Source organism: Pleurodeles waltl, chromosome 4_2, assembly GCF_031143425.1.
Source record: "Pleurodeles waltl isolate 20211129_DDA chromosome 4_2, aPleWal1.hap1.20221129, whole genome shotgun sequence".
Lineage (NCBI taxonomy): Eukaryota > Metazoa > Chordata > Amphibia > Caudata > Salamandridae > Pleurodeles > Pleurodeles waltl.
In genome coordinates this window covers 987,287,753-987,314,541 of record NC_090443.1, presented here as the reverse complement: position 1 = coordinate 987,314,541, position 26,789 = coordinate 987,287,753, and positions in this window count along the sequence as shown.

Here is a 26,789-nt window from a genome sequence, read left to right as displayed (position 1 = left end):
CGGCGCAAACGGAGTATAAATATGGCCCTAAGTCACTGCGTTGCCTCACCCTGCGATAAAGAAGCGTGTCATGGGTGTTACCGTGGGTATTCCCTGGTAAAACCATTGGCATTTGACACATTCCCAGATTTATAAGGTTTTGTAAACCTCGGTATGCATCAAAAGCCTACGCCTCCTCAGGGGAGGCGTAACGGAGACACAAGGAGAAATACAGTTATTTTGTCTTGTTTTTTCTTTTTTCTATTTTTTGCTGCATTCTGCAGCGCACATAGAAAGAGGAAAATGCCTCTTATGATAGTTCTTTTGCAGGACGGTGTCCTATCAACTCTCTCCAAACACCCTTTTGGTACAAATGAAATTGAATGCTTGTGAATGATCTGATTTAAAGAAAGCTTTTAACATTACAACTTAATGGCGTTATTTGTTAATCAATAGTAACCAGCAGAATTACTATATCTCTTCTGCCACTTCTCTTGGTGGGCTGGAAGGTTGCTCCAAGTTTTGTAAGGCAGGCCAGAGATGCTTTTCTGTTTTTGTTTTCCCACAGAGAGGTACTTTTAACTCTGGCAGTCCAGTTGTGTTAACTATTGACTCCTTTGATACAGGTGCCACTTTAGGGGTGGTATGGCCCCTAACTGGAATTATATCCTTAGTGGTAGGGTGGGCAGGGATACATGCCTGGCTTCAGGGCTCCTTCCCTTCTTTAATTTTTAATCTATTTTGAGATTAAAGGAAATAATTCCTTGTGTATGCCCATAAGGATGCATGGGTCATGAACTCTACTTCAGCCCAAGCTGAGGCTTCTAGGTCATTTCCTAAAAGACAGTCTACAGATAAGCTAGGTGACCCCACCACCTGCTGAGGGCCAGTAACTCCATCCCAACAAAGTTGCACTACAGCTAAGGGGAGAGACTGAGTGGAGTTATTGACTTCAGTAACTTGGTACTTCTGTCCAAAGAGCTGATGTGCAGGTGACACCAAGGGGCATATTTATACTCCGTCTGCACCGAATGTGCGTCAAAAATTTTGACGCACATTCAGCGCAAACGTTGCCCCATATTTAAACTTTGACGCCCGAGCCCGCAGACGACAAAAGTCCGCCGTGTGGATCATTTTTTGGATGCGGCAACCCGCCTTGCGTTAAAGATATGCAAGGTAGGCGTTACCGTCCAAAAAATGACTTAAACAGCTGTGCATCGGGCAAAAATGAAGCACGGCTTGGAGGCGGAGCCGGGAAATGACGCACAGCCTGATTTGCATTAAAAATTAACGCCTGGGTCAGGGCAGGCATTAAAATGGGGCAAACACACCTGTTTTTAATCAGAACACACAGAAGCAACAGCAGAGCAGCAAAAGGGAGACATGCAGGTGATTCTTATCCAGCGTGCACGCAGACGCAGAGCCCAGCAGCTACAACAGCAGCAACCACAACACCAGCAGGGACCCCAAAGGCAGTGCAGAAGGCAGGAGAGGATTTTCCGCCCCAGAAAAACCCTTCATGGCCCCAGGGAACATGGCATCATCCAGAGGTACAGGTTGAACTGGCAGGCCATTCAGCAGCTGCTGCGAAACATTGAGCCACAGTTGGCACCCACTTTGCTGACACCCCGCACCATCCCAACAGAAACCAAGCTGCTTGCCGTACTTTACATGCTGGCAAGTGGCTCTTTTCAAAGAACTGGTGCCCTGGTTGCCGGAATATCACAACCATCATTCTCTGCCTAAAGTACTGGATGCCATCATTGGACTTACACCCTGCCACATCTGCTTCCCTAACACACTGCAGAAGCAGCAGGAAACAAAACAGGGGTTCTACCTCATCAGTGGCTTCCCACACGTCCTTGGTGCAATCGACTGCACACATGTACACCTTGTGCCAACTGCTGCAACTGAACACCTCTACCGCAACAGGAAGCACACACACTCTATCAATGTGCAGGCCATTGTCGATCACCAAGGATTGATCATCAACATTGTGGCTAAATATCCTGGGAGTGTCCATAACTCATTCATCTTCCGTCACTGCACCATCAATGAACACTTCCAGGATGGACGGTACGGAAATGGACTACTTGTTGGTAAGTACAAAAACCTATTTATATACACACTGCACAGCAACCTTCTAGGACACAAAACACATTCTCCAGAACAGCAACATGTCGACAGAAACACACTGAGGTTGTGACACCACTAGGCATGTTTCTTAGGTCACCATTGAACCTGTCACACATCGGAAATTAGTGTACAGTCTAATGTTAAGACCTGAAATATCACAACGTGTGGAGTGGGTTGCCTAAACGTTACCTTGCAAATTGTAAGTGTCCCAATGACGTTTACATTAATCCATTGCATAAGTCTAAAGGTATGGGATGTCCAGGGTACATTGATATGAACGTGTTAACAACACTGTCAAAATGAATCTGTGTATGTAACTATCATCTCACCCCCTGTGAAGACACACGGACACCTGTATCACAAGTCACAATGCTAGGGAGGGCACACTGTACTGCAAATCCCAAAACATACTCCTGACAAACGGTCAGCAGCCAAACACTCGTTCAGCCAAGGAAACAATCCTACAAGCCTAGGATGCGACATAATAACACAAAAGAGTCAAAGACAACTATTGCCATGAAAGGTGATTTCAATGGGGCTAGCTACATCAACATGATCCCCTTCATTTTCTCTTGCAGCTGATCAGGGGTATGGAATCCAGCCATGGATAATGACACCTATTGGCAACCCGAGTACTGCAGCAGAGCGTGCCTACAATGACGCACATAGGAGGACACGAACCATAGTCGCGAGGACCTTCGGCATCCTCAAGTCAAGGTTCTGGTGCCTCGACATCACTGGTGGTAGCCTCCTATATTCCCCGGAGATGGATATAAGATCATCCTAACATGTGCTATTCTGCACAATATTTGCATCAAAAGGAACATTCCCCTCCTGAAACCCGAGCCACAAATGCCTGAAGAGGAGGAAGAGGAGGATGGTGGCCTGCAACATGAGAGAGAACTACAGAACACGGCCGCTGGTATACGCAGGCGGCAACATATCGTGAACAATTTCTTTTAACTATAATCACCATCACCACTTTATGAACTACTTTAAATAAACACCTATAATAATCAACATATCATCGTTTGGCTATTCATTTTTGCACACCTTCATCTCTAACCATCAGAATAAGAGTGTTGCCTCATGGAGCATTGCTGATATACCGATTAGGACACTGAAAATCCCAGAGCTAATGTGGTGCGTAGCATACAATGGTCACATACACACACACTGTAAGTGACATATATCATGTATATTTCTCCTTTGAAGGCCAATAGCAGAGGACCACACCTATTTCACACATACATGTTGAAATCAAGGTCCAACGCAGCATAATGGTGTATGGTTTCTCACTTCATCAGATATGCCCCTCAGGATGGGCAGAGTATGATGCAATCATGGGCACTGTGCAGATTTATCTGACTACATATTATCAGGACAGTTGTATTGACAAGCTACGTAATTTGACAGTAGGCACATTTCAGTTATCTACTGCACAGTTGATATGTCACATTACACAGAGACAGATTTGTTGTGTAAGTGCTATTTATTGAAAAGTGCTGTAGTGCTATCTGTACATTGTCCATGATTGTGAGTCCATTAGAGTGACATCTTACATTGTGATCCTACACAAGGGGTTACGAAAATGCTTTTGACATGCTGGGGTGATGTTTCAGACAGTGCAGAGGGATTTGCCAATGAGTAAGAGAGAGACAATCACTGGGCAGGCTGACAAGATATACAGTGGTAAGCAGAACAGTCATTAAGTAGAATTGTTGTAAGACTGGCATGTTACAAAGCGCACGACCTTGGTAATTTTTGGCCATGTGGCAGGGACTAGTGCTTCCGGGTACTTTTCCATGTGAAGGTGATCTGTTCCATGTCTTCTTCTTCTGATGTGTGTGTTGCCTCCTCTGTTCTTGTTGGTGGTGGATGTGAAGGGGCAACACACACCTCAGTGTTAGAAGACGTAGAGTCAGACATCCTGGTCGCTGCTACCTGTGAAGATCTTAAGCGCAGTACTGCAGCAAGGAGGATCTGCTTCTATTCTTAAGAATAGCAGCCACATCACGATGGTAGGCAGCCAGGTCGGCCCTGAGGGGTTCAATGTTGCATTCGTGCACGCATTGACAGGATTGCTGTTGTAGGTGTTGGGTCAACTGTATTACAGCTGTGCTGATTTCCTTCTGTTTTTTTTGCTGTTAGTGGAAGATAGATGTTAGGGTTTGGATTGCTGCTGCCTGATCTGCAGATGGCATCATGCACGAACGCACACCCTCTAGGCTGGCTGCCATAGTTTGCATCCCCACCTGCACCTCCTTGGCCAGCTCCCGCTGTACCCCAACTACAGTTCTCTCAAAGCTGGTGCCTGTGTCGTCTGAGTCCTCAGCTGTATTGGAGCTGGCAGGTCTTACAATTGGGGTGGTGGGTGGACCCTCTGCGATGGCTGCTTGTTCTGTGCTCCTCCTTGTGACTGAAGGTGGGGTCTGGAGGGTTTCAAGCACCTTTTGGATGGTCTCCTGGGGAATGTTTATCAGCTCGTCATCCATGTCATCAGGGTAATCTGGGACAGGCATATCCGCAGGAGATCCATCTTCCTCGGCAATGAAACAGGCTACAATTAGTGTGTCTGTGTTGTGGCATTAGTGATGTGACATGCCTGCCTTGTGATGAATTCACATTGTGATCTTGTTTCGTGTTTATTGCTCCAGTCTTTCAGATGGGCATTCTCCCAGGCCTATGGCCCACCTGCATGTCACATGTATGTTATTAAGTTATTAGACTTGCCGGCATCATCTCTTCTAGGTGTTGGTTTTGGCCAAATAGTGAATTGCCACCTTCTTGTCCTACTCAACCCTCCGTCTACATACATTCTCATGGTGAGACCTTTCACTGGCTGTGGGTGTTCTGATGGCACTAGCAGCACACTTAACAATCTGGACCTGCCCCAGTCTCTGATCTTTCACATCCACTTAAATGTATTTGACATGTAGCATATCCTATGCATAGCAATGTAAGGGCACGATATGGATGTTGGCACTGGTAATGTTTACAGCTGATGTTGGGAATGTGTGGCACATTGGATTGTCCTGATAATCGTATCAGTGTCCTATTTCCTCCTCTGACTGTGCAGGTGTATGTCAGTGACCAGTTACATGTGTCCCCCCCTAAATGCTGTTGTCTGAGCAGTATGACATTTGGGATGTTACATTGTGACCCAGGCACAGGATGGACCCTGACATATGCAGCATGGGTATGTCCTTAGTGCTGTGTAGCTCCTATTGTTGTTTACATTGGCTGATGTTTGCAACAACTATGGGCATTGACAATTGACAGTACAGGGGCCTTTGTCTTTTTCAGGGGATTGTTGAAGTTGTCATCCTCAACCCTCTAATTTAGGTGTGTATGATCCATGGGGAGGTTACTGCTATTGGCTACTTGAGCTGCACACAGAGCGGAGGTGGTAGTGGCAACTGTTGTTGCATTTACATTCCAGTTGTCGGTATGGCTAGAGGTTGTTAATAGGGCCCTGGTTAATGTGGGGGGTATGGTGGCTGACGTGTGCCGGGATGTCAGTTTGACGTTGTGCCCTTCCCTCCTGGCGTGGCTTTCCCTTTGCTCCATCATTGGCATGGCAGCATACCCCCATGGGACTGTTGTTGGTGTAGCATAATGGTGTGCCCCAGCTTCTGTCTGCGCAGGCCATGCCCCCATGCCGTGCCCCTTTACCCATGCCACTCCATGTATATGATGACTTACATGCAATGTGTAGTAGGTATTCCCTCCAGGTTGCAGTTGACATTAGTGCATTTCAATTCCCCATGCGACTTACCCTGTATGTGCATTGTCTCCTGGTAGTCTGCGCTGTCCTGTCCTTGAATCCCTGTGACTATCTCCTAAGGGATGATGGCTGCGACCATCTCCTCCATGTGGTCCAGGGCCTCCTGGTGTGCTGGACTCCCACCTCCAGTCTGCAGTGCTGCCTTCCTGTTCCTGGCCATCTTTTCCTTGGTCCTGCGCTTGCAGTCATGCCAGCGTTTCTTGCACTCGATGACTGTTCTGCGTACTTCTGCCACACTGTTGATCTTGGCAACAATTTGTTGCCATATAGCCTCTCTCCTACTAATTGGCAATTTTGAGGTGACAAACAGTTGGTGCTGATGTTCCGTCACCTCTTTAACCAGAATTTCCTGCTCCTCTGCACTGAAACAACACTTTCTTTTCTTCTTATAAGTGTCCTGGTTCTTGTGTGGGTCCTCCTGGCTGGTTCCTGGTCTGTTGTCATCTTCCTGGGGTCTGTTGTGGCATCTGGGATCCATTTTGGCTCTCCTCTGGTGACATGGCAGTGTTCGTGTTTTTTTTTTTTGATGCTACAGTCATTTCCGCCGCGTTAACGTCATTTTGCTTTATGACTTGACGCTGCAGTGTGCGTCAAAATAAATGAATCCCACCTGTGGTTTGCGCCACCGTGCGTCAAAGTATAAATTTGACGCCCGCACAACGCACCAAAATGGTGTTAGTCGGCGATATTATTTTTTACACAAAACTGCGCCGGGGAAGTTGTGCGTCAAAAAGTATAAATATGGCCCCAAGTTTTCAGTAAGTAAAGTGATACTGGCATCTGTGTCCCTATAGGCCTGGGCCTCAACAACATTCATCTGAATGTGCTGCTTGTACTTATTCATATTAAGGGGAAAAGCAGGTATGATGGCAAGGCCAGTGCCTCCTGGTGAGACAGAAACTGTCTTGGGGGTTTCTATACCTACCACACTTTCTATTATGGACCCAAATGTGAACCCAACTACACCTTTGCTTTGACTACTGCCAGTGGTCCGATGACTATTACTACTACTAATAGGGGCACTAGAAGTGGAAGTGGATGTAGCAGTGGTGGTAGGCTCAGGGGCTTTACCTGGGCAGGACTTGTCCCCTGGCCTATGGCCTTTATTTCTGCACACATAGCACCAAAGCTTTTTAGTGTGTGCAGAAGAAGAAGAGATTTTATTACCACCCCAGAGGGGTTTTGTTTACCTTTACTTTTGTCTTTGTCCCCAACCTTGTCCTGAGGCTTACCGCCATCTTTCTTCTTTACTTGTCACCACCCTGTATGAGCTTTTCTGCTCACTCGCTCTTGTCCTGAACATTTTGTCTGCCTTCTTTCCCAAATCTTGGGGAGAGGCCAGATCTGAGTCTACCAAGCATTGGTGCAACAAGTCAGACACACACTTATTAAAAATATGCTCTCTCAACAGAAGATTATATAAGCCCCCATAGTCAGACACTGTCACTGAAATGATAGGAACAAGTGTTTCTTTGGCCAAATGTTGAGGTTTGCAAAGGATTCTGGGTAACAGAACCGGGTCAGAACCCCACAAGTCACCCCATCTTGGATTCCCGTAGGTGTCTAGTTTTTAAAAATGTGCAGGTTTGGTAGGTTTCCCTAGGTGCCGGCTGAGCTAGAGGCCAAAATCTACAGCTAGGCACTTTGCAAAAAACATGTCAGATTTCAATGTAAAAATGTGATGTGTCCATGTTGTGTTTGCTGTCGTGAGCATTAGGCCTACCCACGCATGTGAGGTATCATTTTTACTGGGGGATTTGGAGGAACACAAAGTAGCAAAACAAGAAATCTGGGAATAATGTGATTTATTAGCTAAATTTGAGGTTTGCTGAGGATTCTGGGTAAGAAAACACTGGGGGATCCATGCATGTCACACCTCCCTGGACTCCCTCGGGTGTCTAGTTTTCAGAAATGTTTGGGCATGGTAGGTTTCCCTATATGGCTGCTGAGCCCAGGACCAAAAACACAGGTGTCCCTCGCTGCAAAAACAGTTAGGCCCATATTTATACTTTTTGACGCTAAACTGCGCTAACGCAGTTTAGCGTCAAAAAGTTTTGCGCCGTCTAACGCCATTCTGAAGCGCCATGCGGGCGCCGTATTTATGGAATGGCGTTAGACGGCGCAATCAGACCGGCGCTGCCTGGTTTGCGTGGGAAGAAACCACGTAGACCAGACAGCGCCGGCGTAGGGGGAAAATGGCGCATGGGCGTCTTAAAATGGGGCAAGTCAGGTTACGTCGAAAAAATCGTCTTAACCCGACTTGCGCCATTTTTTAACGACGCCCATCCCCCATCAACATGACTCCTATCATTGTAAAGATAGGAGTCATGCCCCCTTGCCCAATGGCCATGCCCAGGGGACTTCTGTCCCCTGGGCATGGTCATTGGGCATAGTGGCATGTAGGGGGGCACAAATAAGGCCCCCCTATGCCACCAAAATAAAATATAAAAAATAAAAAATAAAACTTACCTGAACTTACCTGAATGTCCCTGGGGTGGGTCCCTCCATCCTTGGGGGTCCTCCTGGGGTGGGCAAGGGTGGCAGGGGGGGTCCCTGGGGGCATGGGAGGGCACCTGTGGGCTCATTTTGAGCCCACAGGCCCCTTAACGCCTGCCCTGAGCAGGCGTTAAAAAGTGGCGCAAATGCGCCGTTTTTTGCCACGCCAACTCCCGGGCGTCTCTTTTGCCCGGGAGTATAAATACCACGTAAAGGCCTGGGAGTCATTTTTTAGACGGGAACGCCTCCCTTGCATATCATTAACGCAAGGAAGGGGTTCACGCTAAAAAATGACGCACATTCCGGGAACTTTGGCGCTATTCGCCTCTAACGCCATAGTATAAATATGGCGTTAGTTGGCGTTAGTTTTGCGTCGAAATTGCGTCAAAAAAAACGACGCAATTTCGGCGCAAACGGAGTATAAATATGGCCCTTAGTTTTGTATTTGATAATTTTGATGTGTCCATGTTGTGTTTTGGGGGCATTTCCTGTTGCGGACACTAGACCTACCCACACAAGTGAGGTACCATTTTTATTGGGAGACTTGGGGAAAATCTGGGTGAAAGGAAATGTGTAACTTCTCTCAGATTCCAGAACTTTCTGTCACCCAAATGTGAGGAAAAAGTGTTTTATTGGCCAAATTGTGAGGTTTGCAAAGGATTCTGGGTAGCAGAACCAGGTGAGAGCCCCACAAGTCACCTCATTTTGAATTCCCCTAGGTGTCTAGTTTTCAAAAATGCACAGGTTTGGTAGGTTTCCTTACGTGCTGGCTGAGCTAGAGGTCAAAATCCACAGCTAGGCACTTTGCAAAAAACAGGTCTGTTTTCTTTGGGAAAATGTCATGTGTCCATGTTTAATTTCCTGTCGTGAGCATTCGGAATACCCACTCAAGTGAGGTACCATTTTTATTGGAAGACCTGGGGGAACACTGAGTAGCAAAACAAGTGTTATTGCCCCTTGTCTTTCTCTACATTTTTTCCTTTCAAATATAAGACAGTGTGTAAAAAAGACGGCTATTTGAGAAATGCTCTGTAATTCACATGCTAGTATGGGCACCCTGGAATTCAGAGATGTGCAAATAACCACTGCTTCTCAACACCTTATCTTGTGCCCATTTTGGAAATACAAAGGTTTTCTTGATACCTATTTTTCACTCTTTATATTTCAGCAAATTAATTGCTGTATACCCGGTATAGAATGAAAATCCATTGCAAGGTGCAGCTCATTTATTGGCTCTGGGTACCTAGGGTTCTTGATGAACCTACAAGTCCTATATATTTCCGCAACCAGAAGAGTGCAGCAGACGTAACAATATATTGCTTTAAAAATGTGAAATTGCAGGAAAATGTTACATAGTAAAACGTTGAGAAAAATTGCTGTTTTTTTCACCTCACTTTCAATATTTTTAGGTCGAGCGTTAACGTTCGGCCTGCTGCATACTAAAGTATACAATAGAGTGAGTTCCAGCGTTTTGATTTGTTAGTTGCAGTGTCCTTCAAAAATCCTTGCTTGCTAGTGGTCAGTTCTGTCTCTTTGTCCTGCCTTTTTTCACTTAGGGAGCAGCACAAAGTACTGTGTAATTACACCATGTCCTGTTTATCTCTTCTGAAGGGGACTTTTTCTTTCAGTATTGGCCTGTTTGCCTTGCAATATGGGTGTGTGTTCAGTCCCTCCTCCCCACCCGCTCCCTCTGTAAACATAAACCAACATCAGAGGGGGGCTTTTCCATGGCCAGCTCACCCTCGCTCTCTTTCTCTCTCTTGTTATTTTCAGTCTGTGTGGCAATAAATGTCCAGTCAGTAATTTACAACGCTATGAGCTCTAACTCGAGCATACACAAGACTATTGCATTCCAAATGCTTGTTCATTTTCTCTCTTGTGTCCCGTCCCTCCACTCTTTGTTCAGCACTGTAACACTCTCAGATTTGATGCCCACTTCGTACCATGAGGGAGTGGTTGATTGTAGGAAGGTAGCCTCTTTCTGGCCTTGTTACCCCCACTTTTGGCCTGTTTGTGAGTATATGTCAGGGTGTTCTAAATTTACCAATTCACATTGGCATATTTTGCTTTCAAAAGTTCTAAACCTTTTTCTCTCTTCTCCCTATCTCTAAACCTTTTGCTATCATGTCTGTGGTAGATTTCACTCTCAAAACTGTCAATGCTACTTATGACATTTTGAATTACAAGAGCTGAAGGAGTCTCTGCTTAGATAGAGGTTTAGTTATAGGAAATAACCCTACAAAAGAGTTTCTGTTGAACATGCTTATGGTGGATGACCAGAACCAGTCTGGCCCATCCAATGAAACGTTAGTAGAAGCTTCCCAGTCTGATTCAGAGGAACCCCCTGAGGAAGCTGGGAAGGGTTCTGACAAAGGTCTGCCCCCTAGCAGGACACCTAGTAATGCTGGTAGTGATAGAGGTTCCCATCACAGTAGGGCATCCTTTATTCCTAGAGGCCAGGTTACCAGGGTCCAGATAGTTAGGGACAGGTCCCCCTCTGAAGTTTCCAATTTGTCATCTGTGTCAAAGCATTCCCAACCCACCCACCCTGAGGATAACTTGTTAGAAAGGGAACTCAAAAAGTTGAGGGTTGAAGAGACCAGACTGAAGCTTAAACAGCAACAGCTGGCCTTAGATAGGGAATCCCTAGACATTGAGAAGGAAAGACAGAGGTTGGGGTTAGGACCCCATGGTGGCAGCAGCAGTATTCCTGATAGTAATCCTGTTAGAGAGCATGATCCCAGGAGTCTACACAAGATATTCCCCCGTACAAGGAGGGGGAAGACATCAACCAGTGGTTTGCTGCACTTGAGAGGGCCTGTATGGTACATTTGGTCCCTCAAAGGCAGTGGACTGCTATTTTGTGGCTATCTTTCACTGGAAAGGGTAGGCATAGGCTCCTTACTGTTAGAGAAAGTGAAGCCAACAACTACAAAGTTTTGAAAGATGCACTCTTGGATGGATTTGGCTTAACCACTGAACAATACAGGATTAAGTTCAGAGACACCAGAAAAGAGTCCTCTCAAGACTGGACAGATTTTGTGGACAGTTCAGTGAAGGCCTTGGAAGGGTGGTTGCATGGCAGTAAGGTATCTGTACAATCTCATTCTGAGAGAGCATATTCTTAACAATTGTGTGTCTGATTTGCTACACCAGTACTTGATAGACTCAGATCTGACCTCTCCCCAAGAATTGGGAAAGAAGGCAGACAAATGGGTCAGAACAAGAGTGAACAGAAAAGTTCATACAGGAGGTGACAAGGATGGCAAGAAGAAAGATGGTGAGAAATCCCAGGAGAAGCATGGGGATAAGGGTAAAACCAAAGATCCTTCTTCAAATCCTAAACTCTCTTCAGGGGGTGGGGATAAAACAAATTCTTCCTCTTCTTCACAGCACACACACATCAAAAAGCCTTGGTGCTTTGTGTGTAAAAATAAGGGCCATGGGCCAGGGGATAAGTCCTGTCCAGGTAAACCCCCTGAGCCTACCACCACTAATACATCAAACTCTAGTGCCCCTAACAGTAGTGGTAATAGTGGTGGGACTGCTGGCAACAGTCAAAGTAAGGGTGTAGTTGGGTTCCCTTGTGGGTCCATCATAGAAACTGGGATAGTCAGTCCCAAGACAGTTTCTGTCACACTTAGTGACATTGGCCTTGCCACACTGGCTGCTTGTCCCCTTACAATGGATAAGAACAGGCAGACAGTTTTAATAAATGGTGTTGAGCGTCAGGCCTACAGGGACACAGGTGCCAGTATCACTTTGGTGACTGAAAACCTAGGCCCGTATTTATACTTTTTTTAGCGCCGCATTTGCGCCGCTTTTTGACGCAAAACGGCGCAAACCTACAAAATACAATGGTATTTTGCAAGTTTGCGCCGTTTTTGCATCAAAAAGCGACGCAAAAGCGGCGCAAAAAAAGTATAAATACGGGCCCTAGTGTCTCCTGAACAACACTTCATTGGACAACAGTACAAGATTATTGATGTCCATAACTGCACTAAGGCCCGTATTTATACTTTTTTTGCGCCGCATTTGCGTCGTTTTTTAACGCAAAAACGGCGCAAACTTGCAAAATGCCATTGTATTTTGTAGGTTTGCGCCGTTTTGCGTCAAAAAGCGGCGCAAATGCGGCGCTAAAAAAAGTATAAATACGGGCCCTAGTGTCTCCTGAACAACACTTCATTGGACAACAGTACAAGATTATTGATGTCCATAACTGCACTAAGTTTCTTCCCTTAGCTATAGTTCAGCTTAGTTGGGGTGGAGTTACTGGCCCTAAGCAGGTGGTAGTATCACCTAGCTTACCTGTAGACTGTCTCTTAGATAATGACGTAGAGGCCTCAGGTTGGGCTGAGGTAGAGTTTCATACCCATGCAGCCATGCTGGGTATCCCTGAGGAATTGCTTCCTCTCATTTCAGATGAAATGAAAAAGCAAAGGAGAGAAAAAGGCCTGAAAACCCAGGATCCTTCTACAACAACTGGTAAAAAGGACATCACAGTATCCCCTACCCACCCTGCCATTCAGGATACCATTCCTGTGGTAGGAGAAACCTCTCCTGGGGTGGCACCTGTACCAAGGGAACCATCAGCTGGCACAGCTGAACTCCCTGAGGTAAAAGTACCTCTCTGTGGGATAACTAATATTGGTGAGGAAATGTGCACCATTTTAGTTAACATGGAGCATCCCTCCAACCCTCCCAGAGAAACCTTAGTGCAGAAATCCTGCACTGCCTCACAACACTTAGGACAGCAGCCCTAACCTAGTGTGGAGCTCGGAGGACAGCATCCCTGCCCTGCTCCAACTCAAGAGAAACAGCACCCGTGTTCTCTCCTACAGCCATATGGTCAAAGTTCTTTCCCAGCTATGGCTTTACTGAGACAGCATCCCTGTCTGGCATTCTCATCACTTGATATAGGTCCAGTGGACAATTCCCACTGCTCTAAAATAAAACATACTAATAGGAACTCTGAGAATATAACTTCATGTTGTTGGCTAGCTAAAAAACTTCAAACAGGGAGGTTTGCATACCCACAGACAATAAAGACTCAACTGGCCAAGGTTAGCCTTATTGTCCTTCGTTTGTGGGGGGGTTGTGTAGGAAGGTAGCCTCTTTCTAGCCTTGTTACCCCAACTTTTGGCCTGTTTGTGAGTATCTGTCAGGGTGTTTTCACTGTCTCACTGGGATCCTGCTAGCCAGGGCCCAGTGCTCATAGTGAACACCCTATGTTGTCAATGTGTTTGTTATGTGTCACTGGGATCCTGCTAGCCAGTACCCCAGTGCTCATAAGTTTGTGGCCTATATGTGTTCCCTGTGTGATGCTTAATTGTATCACTGAGACTCTGCTAACCAGAACCTCAGTGTTTATGCTCTCTCTGCTTTCCAAATTTGTCACTACAGGCTAGTGACTAAATTTACCAATTCACATTGGCATACTGGTACACCCATATAATTCCCTTGTATATAATACGGAGGTACCCAGGGTATTGGGGTTCCAGGAGATCCCTATGGGCTGCAGCATTTCTTTTGCCACCCATAGGGAGCTCTGACAAGTCTTACACAGGCCTGCCACTGCAGCCTGCGTGAAATAACGTCCACGTTATTTCACAGCCATTTACCACTGCACATAAGTAACTTATAAGTCACCTATATGTCTAGCCTTCACCTGGTGAAGGTTGGGTGCCAAGTTACTTAGTATGTGGGCACCCTGGCACTGGCCAAGGTGCCCCCACATCGTTCAGGGCAAATTCCCCTAACTTTGTGAGTGCGGGGACACCATTACATGCGTGCACTATACATAGGACACTACCTATGTGTGGCGTCACAATGGTAACTCCGAACATGGCCATGTAACATATCTAAGATCATGGAATTGTCACCCCAATACCATTCTGGTATTGGGAGGACAATTCCATGATACCCCGGGTCTCTAGCACAAAACCCGGGTACTGCCAAACTGCCTTTCTGGGGTTTCCACTGCAGTTGCTGCCAACCCCTCAGACAGGATTCTGCCCTCCTGGGGTCCAGCCAGCCCTGGCCCAGGAAGGCAGAAGAAAAGATTTCCTCTGAGAGAGGGTGTTACACCCTCTCCCTTTGGAAATAGGTGTGAAGGGCTGGGGAGGAGTAGCCTCCCCCAGCCTCTGTAAATGCTTTGATGGGCACAGAACGTGCCCATCTCTGCATAAGCCAGTCTACACCGGTTCAGGGATCCCCTATCCCTGCTCTGGTGTGAAACTGGACAAAGGAAAGGGGAGTGACCACTCCCCTGACCAGTACCTCCCAGGGGAGGTGCCCAGAGCTCCTCCAGTGTGTCCCAGACCTCTGCCATCTTGGAAACAGAGGTGCTGGGGGCACACTGGACTGCTCTGAGTGGCCAGTGCCGGCTGGTGACGTCAGAGACTCCTTCTGATAGGCTTCTACTGTCTTGGTAGCCAATCCTCCTTTCTTGGTAGCCAAACCTCCTTTTCTGGCTATTTAGGGTCTCTGCTTTGGGGAATTCTTCAGATAACGAATGCAAGAGCTCACCAGAGTTCCTCTGCATCTCCCTCTTCGCCTTCTACCAAGGATCGACCACTGACTGCTCCAGGACGCCTGCAAAACCACAACAAAGTAGCAAGACGACTACCAGCAACATTGTAGTACTTAATCCTGCCGGTTTTCTCGACTGTTTCCAGGTGGTGCATGCTCTGGGGGTAGCCTGCCTTCACCCTGCACCAGAAGCTCCAAAGAAATCTCCTGTGGGTCGACGGAATCTTCCCCCTGCTAACGCAGGCACCAAAAGACTGCATCACCGGTCCTCTGGGTCCCCTCTCATCCTGACGAGCGTGTTCCCTGGAACACAGCAACTCTGTCCAAGTGACTCCCACAGTCCAGTGACTCTTCAGTCCAAGTTTGGTGGAGGTAATTCCTTGCCTCCCCATGCCAAACTGCAAAGCTGTGCACTGTATGATTTGCAGCTGCTCCGGCTCCTGTGCACTCTTCCAGGATTTCCTTTGTGCACAGCCTAGCCTGGGTCCCCAGCACTCCGTCCTGCAGTGCACAAACTGCTGAGTTGTCCTCCGACGTCGTGGAACCCTTCTTTGTAACTTCGCGTGGACTCCGGTTCACTCTTCTTCTAAGTGCCTGTTGGGGTACTTCTGCCAGTGCTGCCTGCTTCTGTGAGGGTTCTCTGAGTTGCTGAGCGCCCCCTCTGTCTCCTCCTCCAAAGGCCAACATCCTGGTCCTTCCTGGTCCTCAGCAGCACCTAAAAACCTCTACCACGACCCTTGCAGCTAGCAAGGCTTGTTTGCAGTATTTCTGCATGGGAACACCTCTGCAAGCTTTACCGCGATGTGGGACATCTGTCTTCCAAAGGAGAAGTTCCTAGTCCTCTTCTTTCCTGCAGAACTCCAAGCTTCTTCCATCCAGAGGCAGCTTCCTTGCACCTTCATCCGGGGTTTCCTGGGCTCCTGCCTCCCCTGGACACTGTCGCGACTATTGGACTTGGTCCCCTTGCCTTGCAGGTCCTCAGGTCTGGAAATCCATTGTCAGTGCACTGCTGGTGCTTGTTGTTCTTGCAGAATCCACCTATCACGACTATTGTGCTCTTTTAGGGTAGTAGGTGTAATTTACTCCTACTATTCAGGGTCTTGGGGCAGGGTATCTTGGACACCTTGACTGTTTTCTAACAGTCCCAGCAACCCTCTACAAGCTCACATAGGTCTGGGGTCCATTTGTGATTCGCATTCCACTTTTGGAGTATATGGTTTGTGTTGCCCGTATACCTATGCTTGCTTATTGCAAGCTATTGTAATTCTACACTGTTTGCATTACTTTTCTACATTACTTGCATTACTTGTTTCTCTTACTTACCTATTTTGAGTTTGTGTACACATGACTTGTGTATATTACTTACCTTCTTACTGAGGGTACTCACTGACATACTTGTGGCATGTTGTCATAAAAATAAAGTACCTTTATTTTTAGTAACTCTGTGTATTGTGTTTTCTTATGATATTGTGCATATGATATAAGTGGCATAGTAGGAGCTTTGCATGTATCCTAGTTCAGCCTAAGCTGCTTTGCCATAGCTACCTTCTATCAGCCTAAGCTGCTAGAAACACCTCTCTTCTACTAATAAGGGATACCTGGACCTGGCACAAGGTGTAAGTACCATTGGTACCCACTACAAGCCAGGCCAGCCTCCTACGTTCATGGACAGTGTCTCCTGGTCTACTGTAATTCTGTCTGATGGGTGGCGCAATCTGGCCACTGCGTTGTTTAGTAAACGTTTGTGTCTGTTAGTGGGAAGAATAGGCATGTATGCACCTTCACTCTCAGTGATGTACTCTGTTCCTTACCATCTAGAGGGCTGCTTTGCACGACTCTTGGTGCCAAGCACAGATAAAGGCCTCCGGGACAAGCCACGCTGCTGACCACGTGCCCGGCACATGTGGAAGCGACACTCCGAGCCCTAACCCACTTGAAGGTGTTTGACTGAGAATACGTGGCCGGATCTCCCACTCTATGGTAAAGCGCTCGAGTGTCCTCTGGCCATGTTTGCTCTACAGAAAAATGTGAAAATAAACAAACACAATAATAAACTATGAGTCCAAGTTCATCTGACCCTGAAACCCTCACACTGTCTCTGGCGGTTAAAGTTGACGCCTCTGGACTCTCTCCTCCAGCTCAAATGCTTCAGTGCCTCGCAGCTGCTTTCACTTACAGCTTCTGGCTTAAGCTGTTCACTGCGCTCTGGCACATGCTAGCATGCCACAGAGTGGAGTATTTCAGACCATTTGTTGACAAAAGAGCTAGCACTGGAGGTGAGGGAGTAACCACCAGCTTGGCGTACCTAGGTCAGCCATGCCTTGTCGGCAGCCCTCGGTTTTATATCTGCCCTTCAGCTCGCCCCGATCATAGGATGTTAAATGCATGTAGCGACGATGACTCTTTCTTACAACTTTCTATTGGTTTCTTTTTAAACTCATGCTTATAACTACGCAGCTGTATTGAATTCAGTTCTAAATGTTACCGCTCGGCCACGCATCCTGCTGCTCCATTTGTTGGAGCACAGCCAGCCTTGCATGTTAGGGCACACCCATGTGGTCTTCATTTCTGAATACTACAGCACAGCCTTCATTGCATAGTACAGCTGTGTGCCGTATACCTAGGGCCACTGGCATTATGCGGCAGGGAAGGGTCAAATTATGCTGCAGGCCTGAGTAAATTATGTGGCACATTACGCAGCATTATGCAAACATTTTTGAGAGTGCTACTTCATTTTTAGGGTCGAACGCAAAGCGCTCTGTCCCTGCTGTAATCTCTCTATGGGCTTGTAACCATGCCCACCACACACCCATGAGTTTGGTTAGTTTATGGGCTTGCCTTTTAAAATTCGCTTAATTTCATTAGTGAAAGGAATACATTTGTCATGCCTTTTCCAATGTTTAGCCCGCCTGGAGCGCATTGGCCAAGTACTGAATACATACAAGGCTCCAAGTGTTACATATGGTTTTGGGACTACTTTTTTCTATTTGTTTCCTACACAGCATGGTCTCACTGGGCAGTAGTCAAGCGCTTTGCATGACATCGACCCTTTTACATGGATAATTGCATTTTTGCTGATAATAGTTTTGATTGTGAACAAACTATTGTTTTACTTTTTATTTTCAATTTATGTGGCAAGAAATGTCCAGTTCGGAATTTACAACACAAATAGCTATTTTTTTCATGGGGCTATACCCTCTAGGGGCTAACAATATGGATACATGACCATGTTTCGTACAAATGATATTTGTGTTATGGTGCCCTCTAGGCGCTGTTTTGAGCATTACAGTCTAATGCCAAAAGTTGATTTCCAATAAAGTTTTATATGATAATGTAGATCTTCCTAGTAAATTATGAAGGAAAGTCTTAATTTTATTCAAAAGACACAGAGGCAAGTATTATGCTTTAGTCTTTTCCTTATTTTTAACAGCAGCTGCAGTCAAGAACAAAACTACTGATCCCATAAGGCTAACGAAAGTAGCCAATGAGGATCAAAAGGTAGTTCGAAGTAATGCACCAATCACTAACAATCCATACTAATAATACATATCTTGTACGAGATTAAACAGTAACGAACAATGGAATAATGAAACCACAAATACAAATAGCCAGGCAAAGTGCTAAAAGTTCTTGAAAAAGGAAATTCAGTCTTTGAGCAAACTCCAGAAGGGTGTTTTGATCCAATGGTTGAGAGATCGTGGAGGCGGGTGTGGCAAAAGACGAAGTGTACGAAGAAACGAAGGAAGGATCCTTAAGAAGCCGACTTTTGTCCTGATGTAGATGCTGAAAGGGAGGGAGACAAAATAACAGTGTTAATCTTGGTAGCGGCGGGATAATACTCGCCTCCGTGTCTTTAATAAAATTAAGACTTTCCTTCATAATTTACTAGGAAAATCTACATTTTATGGCAAGACCAGAGGCTCCTATTATGCTATTTTAAAGCGTATTAAGCAGATTAAAAGAGGCATGTTGAATCGGTTTACAATAGAAAACCTTAAAAACATTGTCATTGGACCAGTCAGCCGACCTGAGAATATCCTCCAAGCGAGAACCAGGCCAAAAAGCTTTGGATGCCATGGCTCCCCTAGCCGAGTGGGCCCTAAAGGCGGAGACATAAATGCCAGCTAAGGACATAACCCAACGGACCCAGCGTTCTAAGGTTGGAGAGGACACAGGCTTGAAAGGTTTTCGGAAAGAAATCAGGAGCTGGGTAGAGGAGAAATTCCTCAGACCGGCTGTCTGTTGTTCATAGCTTTTTAAGCATTGGCCTACACAAAGCTGGAAAAAAGGGATAAAAAAATGAAGAAAGATTAGTTTTAGTACGCCTAAACACATTAAACATAACACCAGAGGGAGTAAAATTGCGAGCAGTAACATCTAGAGCTCTAACATCAGATAAACGCTTGAAAGACACTAAACATAACAGCATGGAAGGTTTAGCAGAAACCTGTTTTAATGATAACGACGTATTGTCTGGCCACAACACAAACAGTTTTAACACAGGGTTAACATCCCATAACAAACTATATTTATGCTTTGGAGGATTAGAAAATTTTACTCCCTTTAAAAGGCGACAGATCAAAGAGGTGTTCTCCAACAGGTTTTCCCTGGAAAAAAGAATGTGAGCAAGAAATAGCAGTTCTATACAGGTTAATCGTACGGAACGATTTTCCTTTGCAGGCTTCCGCCGCCAGAAAATTTATAATCATTGTTACATTTGCTGTAAAGGGATCAACTTGTTTTCCAACATATACCAGCTATGCCAGAGAGACCAAGCTGATCTATATGCTTTCCTTGTTCCTGGAGCTCTTGCCAGGACCATGAAGTTTGAAGCTTCTGCCGAAATAGAAGTGCCAGGCTGGGATTCCCTGAAATTTTCCAAGCTGAGAGGGTGAGGACATTCTGAAGTATTAAGTTGTGGCAGAGCCCTTGGGGATTGGTTAAGAGATCTGGGAACGAGGAGATTAAGAACGGAGGTTCTATTGACAGTTCCAGGAGGGAGGGAAACCACACCTGGGAGTACCAGAAGGGGACTATGAGTACTACCGAGGCCTGCTGCCCCCTGACCTGTGCCAGTACTATGGAAATCAAAATGAAGGGAGGAAAAGCTAATTGAGGGAGGATGACCAGTCTTGAGAGAACGCATCGAATGCGAGAGCTAGAGGATCTGGATGCTAGCTGAAGAACTTCGGGAGCTGTGTGTTGAGACGTGATGCAAAAAGATCTATGTCAAAGGGGCCCCATTTGTGGAGAATGTTGTTGAAAACCTGCACGGTGAGCATCCAGTCGCTGGAGTACTGAAAATGGCGTGAGTACCAATCCGCTACGAAGTTGAGATTGCCTGGTAAGTACTCCGCTTGGACGGAGATCCTGTTTTGGAGACAGAATTGCAAGAACCCTTTTGCCAGTTCCGCGAAAGGCTTGGATTTTGTGCCTCCCAAACGGTTGATGTAACGAACCGTGGAGATATTGTCCATTCTGAGAAGAAAAGAACAGGAAACTCTGTCTCTTGTGAGGCTTCTCATTGCAAAGGAGCCGGCAAGCATCTCTAAACAGTTTGGCCCATATTTATACTTTTTGACGCTAAACTGCGCTAACGCAGTTTAGCGTCAAAAAGTTTTGCGCCGTCTAACGCCATTCTGAAGCGCCATGCGGGCGCCGTATTTATGGAATGGCGTTAGACGGCGCAATCAGACCGGCGCTGCCTGGTTTGCGTGGGAAAAAACCACGTAGACCAGACAGCGCCGGCGTAGGGGGAAAATGGCGCATGGGCGTCTTAAAATGGGGCAAGTCAGGTTACGTCGAAAAAATCGTCTTAACCCGACTTGCGCCATTTTTTAACGACGCCCATCCCCCATCAACATGACTCCTATCATTGTAAAGATAGGAGTCATGCCCCCTTGCCCAATGGCCATGCCCAGGGGACTTCTGTCCCCTGGGCATGGTCATTGGGCATAGTGGCATGTAGGGGGGCACAAATCAGGCCCCCCTATGCCACAAAATATTATTAAAAAAAAAAAAAAAAAAAACGTACCTGAACTTACCTGAATGTCCCTGGGGTGGGTCCCTCCAGCCTTGGGTGTCCTCCTGGGGTGGGCAAGGGTGGCAGGGGGGGTCCCTGGGGGCAGGGGAGGGCACTCTGGGCTCATTTTGAGCCCACTTGTCCCTTAACGCCATGCCTGACCCAGGCGTTAAAAAGCGGCGCAAATGCGCCGTTTTTAGCCACGCCCACTCCCGGGCGTCACTTTTGCCCGGGAGTATAAATACCACGTAAAGGCCTGGGAGTCATTTTTTAGACGGGAACGCCTCCCTTGCATATCATTAACGCAAGGAAGGGGTTCACGCTAAAAAATGACGCACATTCCGGGAACTTTGGCGCTATTCGCCTCTAACGCCATAGTATAAATATGGCGTTAGTTGGCGTTAGTTTTGCGTCGAAATTGCGTCAAAAAAAACGACGCAATTTCGGCGCAAACGGAGTATAAATATGCCCCTTTATGTGCAGTTTTGACTCATCTCGCGACCATAAGCCTCCAGTTGAGATTGGACCACAACGGGCCCACCAACCCAGAAGACTTGCATCTGATTCTAATACAAGATATGGGGCTGATGCGAAGACAGTCCTGTTGTTCAAAGCATCTAAATGGTCGATCAACCATTACAGTTCTGCTTGAAAGTCCTGGTCTAGAGCTATGGAATCTGAATAGGCCAGCCCTCTTTGGAGATGACGAATTTTCAGTCTCTGCAACGCTCGGTAGTGAAGAGGACCAGGAAAGATAGCTTGGATTGAAGAAGAGAGGAGACCTACGACTCTTGCAAGGGATCTGAGGGAAAGAAGAGAGTTGCGTAAAATGAGCAGAATTTCTGACTTGATTGATTTGATCTTTGAAGATGGGAGAAGAAGAGTAGTCGAAACTGAATCTACCAAGAAACCTAAGAATCCGATCTCTTAGATCGGATCTAAGGAAGATTTTAAGTAGTTTATGTTAAAGCCTAGATCTGAAAGAAGATTGCACGCCAAGTGCACCTGAGAAAGAAGAGAAGAGCGATTTTGATTCATGATCAGAAGATCGTCCAGATAGATGATTAATCTGACGCCTCGAGCTCTGAGAAAGGCTGCTACTGGTTTCAGTCATTTCGTGAAACACCATGGGGCAGAAGACAAACCGAAAGGAAGGGAAGTGAAATGGAATGTCTGACCGGCCCATTGGAATTGAAGACATTTTTGAGAATCCGGGTGTATCGATACCGTGAGGTGTGCGTCTTGCAGGTCTAACCTTACCATCCAATCTCTTTGGAGCAAGGTATCCCTGAGATGTAGAATGGTTTCCATCTTGAAGTGACGATAAAGAACAAACTGGTTGAATTGCCTTAGGTTGATAACCGGGCGCATTTTCTTGTTCTTTTTCTGGACCAGAAAAACCGAACTGAGAAAACCTGAAGGATCTAGAGAATCGCCTGTTTATGTAAAAGGGATTCAATTTCTGAGGAAATTAAGGCCCATATTTATACTTTTTGACACACAACTGCGCCAACGCAGTTGTGAGTCAAAAAAGTTTACCGCCGGCGAACGCCATTCCAAAGCGCCATGCGGACGCCTTATTTATTGAATGACGTTAGCCGGCGCTGCGGACTGGTGTGCGTCAAAAATAATGACTCACACTAGGCAGCACCGGCGTAGGGGAAAATGGAGGTTGGGCGTCAAAAAATGGGGCAAGTCAGGTCTGAGGCAAAATTCAGGCCTCAATCTGATTTGCTCTATTTTTTTTTACGCCCAACCTCCATTGACATGACTCCTGTCTTAGCAAAGACAGGAGTCATGCCCCCTGGGCATGGTCATTGGGCATAGTGGCATGTAGGGGGGCCCAAATCAGGCCCCCCTATGCCACAAAAAAAAAACGAAAAAAAATACTTACCCCAACTTACCTCAACTTCCCTGGGATGGGTCCCTCCATCCTTTGGTGTCCTCCTGGGGTGGGCAAGGGTGGCAGGGGGTGTCTCTGGGGGTCATTGGTGGGAGAAGTGAGGGGAGGAGGAAACATTACTTGAAAAAGCTCTGAAAAGAGCTCTATAGCATATCCCTGAATGGTATTTAGGACCCAGGGATCTACCGTGAGTTCCTTCGATTTTGACAGGCACATTGAAATACGACCCCCTAGAACAGGTGAAATAATCTGATGACTTACCGGCTTGCGTAGAGAATCTGGAATTACAGTTCCCCTTGTTCCCGAATCCCCTGCTCCTTTGGGGGTACAATTGCAGTCTGTAATCTTGTGTTGAGGTGTTACCATAGTAGCCGCGGGAACCTTGATTGGCATAGGAGCGGCCGGCAAAGCGGTTCCTGTCTCTGCCGGCCCTGGCAAAAACACGTGCCGAAAACTTCTTTTTTAAAGATTGCTGCGCTTTGTCAAGGGATGAAAAAGTTGCCACATACTTGCTCAACTCCTTGATAAAGGAGTCGCCAAAAAGCAGACCTTCTGCTTTGACACCGGGATCTGTGGCTGCCAGGTTGACCAGCTTGGGTTCTAGTTTCAGGAGGAGACCATTCCTACGCTCGTGCGTGATGGAGGAGTTCGCATTTCCTAATAAACAAATGGCCCGTTGGGTCCACAAGTAGAGCTCTGCTGGGTCCACTGAAGCTTGTTCCAAACGAGCAGTTTCTGCTGCATCAAAAATGCGGGTTAGGGGTCCTACTATGTCCAACAGCTTATTTTGGCAAGAAGACCAAGCTTTGTCAACACCCTTCCACAGGTCCTTGCCATATTTGGTGAAGAAGGTAATTAGGGAAGTGTCAATAGACGGAGTTGCCGTGATTTTGGAGGAAAGGGCGGGACGGGGACATTCAGATTTGAGTTTTGCTCACACCTGTTTATCTAAGGGGGTGCGCAACCTGGCTCTGACATATTCCGCTAAGTGGTCCGTAGGGAGCCACTCAGTCGAATTTGGATGCTGGATGTTAGCCGGATCGAACATAGGCACTCCTTCAGCGTCCAGTATTGTGCAAGAATTCGTAAAGTCTTGAGACCCAATTTTAACTTTTTTGAGAGGAGGAGGGGAGATAATATCTCCAACATCCTTGTCGGAAATATCCGAGTCCGAGTTAGGGTCTTGCACCTGGTCATCCGTGTCCATAATTTTTTATATAGATATAGGTGAATAGATATGTTTAGATTTTACCATGCATTTTTTGACGGTCTAGCCGTTAACCCCTCCTTAAAAGGAGGCCTTTGAGGAACCACGTCCTCCGCCACATGTGAACTTTTGTCACTCACTAATAGTGTCGCTTTAGTACTTTTGATGGATTCTGACGCTTTCTGCCTTCCCCCGCAGATTGGGCCAATTTTTTGATAATTTCTGCCAGGAAACTGCCATGGCTTGTTCCCCAGAAGACTGTATAAAGTCAGTAAGGTTGTCTTTGAGGACGTCTTCCTCCTCCTCCTGTGTCAAAAGTGGGTGTGCAGAGGTGTCCATGGTGCCAGCAGTCGAATAGTAAATGAAAACTGCAAAACTGAGACAGGAAAGGGTTAAAAAATTTCACCGAAGTGAGAATAAGGATATGGCCCCGCCTCTGGGCGGAGAGAAAGGGAATAGGAAGAGAAACCGGAACCTCCACAGAAACGTGGAGTCCAGCACTGGCAGAAGGCAGGCGAGACCACTTGAAACGGTAAGTAATAAAATGAAATGAAGCGTGTCTCAAAGCACGCTGAGAAAATCTATTTGTTGGCGGTGTAACGAAGCGTGTCGCACGGCACCTCAAACAGCTGAGCGAGCAACAGAAAATGCTGCTCACACTCAGAGGAGACGCGTGAGGGAAGCGTTCTTGCTCGGCACTGAAAATTCTCCTCAGCGGGCGGCCAAAGGAAAACGACGCGCGCTGAGGAGAACAACGTATAAACAACAGAAATGAGCGGCGTGTGCCGCAACCAGAACAAATGGTATGCAGCTACAAGCCGACTGATAGATAAACAACGAAGAGCTAAGAAATGCTAAATAAGAGCAAATATCACAACCAATAATATGTATAAAAATACATACAAATGCTATAACGTTATAATTAATAAGTGCACCTAAGAGGAAATAGTACTTATCTTGACTGCGAGCAGCAAGAAAAGAGGGCTGTTCCTAGTCAAGATAGGTATTATTAGTATGGATTGTTAGTGATTGGTGCATTACTTCAAACTACCTTTTGATCCTCTTTAGCTACTTTCGTTAGCCTTATGAGATCAGTAGTTTTGTTCTTGACTGCAGCTGCTGTTAAAAATAAATAAAAGACTAAAGCATAATAGGAGCCTCCATCGTTGCCATATCATTGTATGTTTTAATAATCTCTCCTTATTATATTTATGTCCATGATTCAGGCCAACTTAATATCCTTATTTCACTTTGGCTGTTTGAATACTCTTGATATGTTTGGGTGACCGTTTTAGTTTATTTTTCCTTTGTAGCTGACTTGTGTTGTTTTTTTGGAGAATTGTGTTAACGAGCCAGCAACAATGATGGTGGGGAAGGTGGTATTCCTTTAGAATTAGCCTGGCAGATTCAAATTACGATGCTAAATGGCAACATTTTCATTTTTTGTTGCAGATAGAGGAAGAAGGTAAATGGAAGTGCTTGTCATATGCATGGCCACTGGAATTATATGGCAGTAAAAGAAGAAATTATGAGGCAGGGTTGACCAATTTATGTGGCAGGAAAACTCCATTTATTAATTTACAATGGCAATAACTCTAACTCAAGCAAATGCGAGACCCATTGCATTGCAAATGCTTGTTTTTATTTCAGCTGTTATTTTCTGTAAGAAACCCTTGTAGGATCTACACAAATTACCCCTTGCTGAATTCAGAATTTTGTCTACTTTTCAGAAATGTTCAGCTGTCCAGGATCCAGCATTGGTATCACACCCACTTCTGTCACTAACTGGAAGGAGGCTGGAAGCACAAAAGATAGTAAAAATGGGATATGTCCCAGTAAAATGCCAAAATTGTGTTGAAAAATTGGGTTTTCTGATTTTCGTCTACCTGTTCCTGAAAGCTGGGAAGATGGTGATTTTAGCACCACAAACCCTTTGTTCATGCCATTTTCAGGGGGAAACTACAAGCCTTCTTCTGCAGCCCTTTTTTCCAAATTCTTTGAAAAAATTTAACTTTTCACTGTATTTTGGCTAATATCTTGATCTCCTTCAGGGGATCCCACAAAGTCTGGGTACTCCTAGGATGTTGGGGGAAAAGGATGCAAATTTGGCGGGGGTAGCTTATGTGGACAAAAAGTTCTGAGAGCCTACCTGCACCCTGCCCCAAATAGCCTAAAAAAATGCCTGAGAGTAAAATGCATGGCAGCGAAGGAGTTAATAAAATAACTTGTTTATGTTAAAAAACGTTGGTTTGAATGGTTTATCAATGTCATAACGTGATGTTCATAGCATTTCAAACACGCTAAATAAACCAGAGAACTTTATTTGATCAGACTTTTTTTTAATCAACAAGTATACATCAGGCTTTCTTATTGAAGAAAACCTTCCAAAAATTCCTGATTCTCTTCTTTAGCCGCCACACAAAGTGCGACTAAGTTCAAGAAACGGAAGAAATATATGACAAATACCGACTAAATAAAGTTGTTTGTATTTGCAAGTCCTATGTTTTAGACTTCTGTGAATATTAGCGCGAGAATTGTCCGATGAGCACAGCAAAAATCTGGAGGGATAAGTTTAAATTTGTTTTGCAGAGAATAGTTAGATTCAGGTCTACTTAACGAGAAGTTTTTAATGTTGGTATTTAGTTAAGGGAGGGGCGTGAATATATTTACAAAGCATTCTGGGTAGGAGGGTGTCCGTTCAGAATCTGTCGCCTTGATTGCTGGCAAA